Source organism: Grammomys surdaster, unplaced genomic scaffold (genome assembly GCF_004785775.1).
Source record: "Grammomys surdaster isolate TR1022 unplaced genomic scaffold, NIH_TR_1.0 129, whole genome shotgun sequence".
NCBI classification, from domain to species: Eukaryota; Metazoa; Chordata; class Mammalia; order Rodentia; family Muridae; genus Grammomys; species Grammomys surdaster.
The window spans coordinates 21,306,089-21,308,184 of record NW_021604587.1 but is presented as its reverse complement, the minus strand read 5'-3'; positions in this window follow the sequence as shown (position 1 = coordinate 21,308,184).

Genomic DNA, 2,096 nt, shown 5'->3' with positions numbered 1-2,096 from the left:
GTTCGAGGGCTGCCTCCATCACCAGTCTCCGGTCTTGCCTGATACTGGGATCCGTTCGAGGGCTGCCTCCATCACCAGTGTCCGAGATCCCCAGTACGGAGCCCCCTCCTCCTCTCATCTACGTCTTCCTCCTCTAGCATTCTTCATAAAGAGTGGCCCCATCAGTAACCAGAGGCTATTGTCAAAGACTAACAGCATCAGAGGTTTTCCCACCACTTAAATTTCACACACTCCCTTCCCACAGACACTCAAGGCCTCCCACATTGTACATTTTCCTCTCTTCTATTGCCAACCTGAACCAAGACAGTAGATTCCTGGTATCGAGTGTACCTACTGGCTCACTGACCTCTCGGAACTTTCTCCGTTTACCTTCAAGCTGTTTTCTACCGTAGCAACAGAGCTTATCTTTAGAAAAGAAAATTAGATTGTGCCCACCCACTTGGTTGAAAATCCTTCAGATGGTTTTCCTAGTTTTCACAATTAAAATAAACCTCATACAGTGTATGGTCTATAAGGCCCCACATAATTTGGTCTCTGCCTATCCCATTAGCCACTGTCAGTTTTTTTTTAAATAAAATATTTATGTTTATCTCATGTATACTGATGTCTTGCCCACATGTGTGTCTATCTCCATGTAGATGCTGGGAATTGAACCTGGGTCATCTGGAAGAGCAGCCAGTACTCTTAACTGAGACATCTCTCCAGCCCTGCCCTTGTCAATTGCTACCTGCTTCTTTTAATGTTGCCTTTTATTGCCTTAGGACTTCAAATAAGATGTTCCTTAGGGTAGAAATTTCTTTTTTCCCACAAGCTAATGTCTCCCTACTTAACTCCTGTAAGTCATCAAAAACATTAAGTTGCAAACTCTACCTATTATTTTAAAGGGTCAAATATATGCCAAGAACTCTTATGTACTAAATATTTTAATCCTTATACCACCCTATGATACTTTCTTGTTTGTTTGTTTTTCGAGACAAGGTTTCTCTGTGTAGTCCTGGCTGTTCTGAAACTGGCTCTGTAGACAAGGCTGGCCTCGAACTCACAGAGTTTCACCTACCTCTGCCTTCCAAGTGCTATGATTAAAGGCATGTGTCACCACCACCACCCAGGCTGGAATAGATACTCTTGTTATCACCTCTGCTTGATGAAACTGAAGAGTGAGAAGTAAAATTATTTGATCAGAACTACATAGCTGTTAACTGTCAAAACCAGGACTCAAAGCACACACCTATGGCGGGAGAGATGAGCCATTTAGTAAAGTGTTTGCAGCATAACATAAGGGGCTGAGTTCAGTCCCTGACACCCACATAGCATTCACTGGAAAGTGCACAGTTGTATATTTGGGCCAGGTCAGGGGAGGACACCTTGAATTCATTGGCTAGCCACCTTAGCCAAAACAACAACCTATTGGTTAAATAAAAGACCTTATCTCAGAAAACAAGGTGGAGAGTTCTTGGCATATACTTGACCCTTTAAAATAATAGGTAGAGTTTGCAACTTAAACCAATATAAACCTCTGACCTATATACACCCACCCCCAAACACACCCAGACACACCCAGACACACCCAGACACACACACACACACACACACACACACGCCACATACATCTGTGCTCTTCAGTATTATACTCTGCTGCCTCACCATTTCATCCAGCAAGTCTGTGCTACAAACTCAAAAAGCACTTGTTAAACAAATATAAGAAACAGAGAAAGAAGAAAGAGTAAAGCTAAAAAGACTCTCAGACTGTATGTATCTAATTCGGTTCTTAGTTTGAGGTTTCGTTGCTTTGTAATTAGTCAAAGGTTTAGCTTCTTCACTCTGACATCATTTGAACCAGAAAGCTGTTTCAAGCCTTTCAAGCAGGTGAAACAAGAGGATGGAGAGAGTTCTCAGAGATTAAGAGCACTTATTCCTCTTGCAGAGGACACCGAGGTCTGGTTCCCAATCCCCATATGGTGGCTCACAATCATCAGTAACTCTAGTTCCAACACCTTCTGGACCTCTGACCTCTGTGGGCACCAGTTACGTACATGGTACACTTACATATGAGCAGGCAAAGTATTCGTACACATAAAACAAAACAAATAAATCTA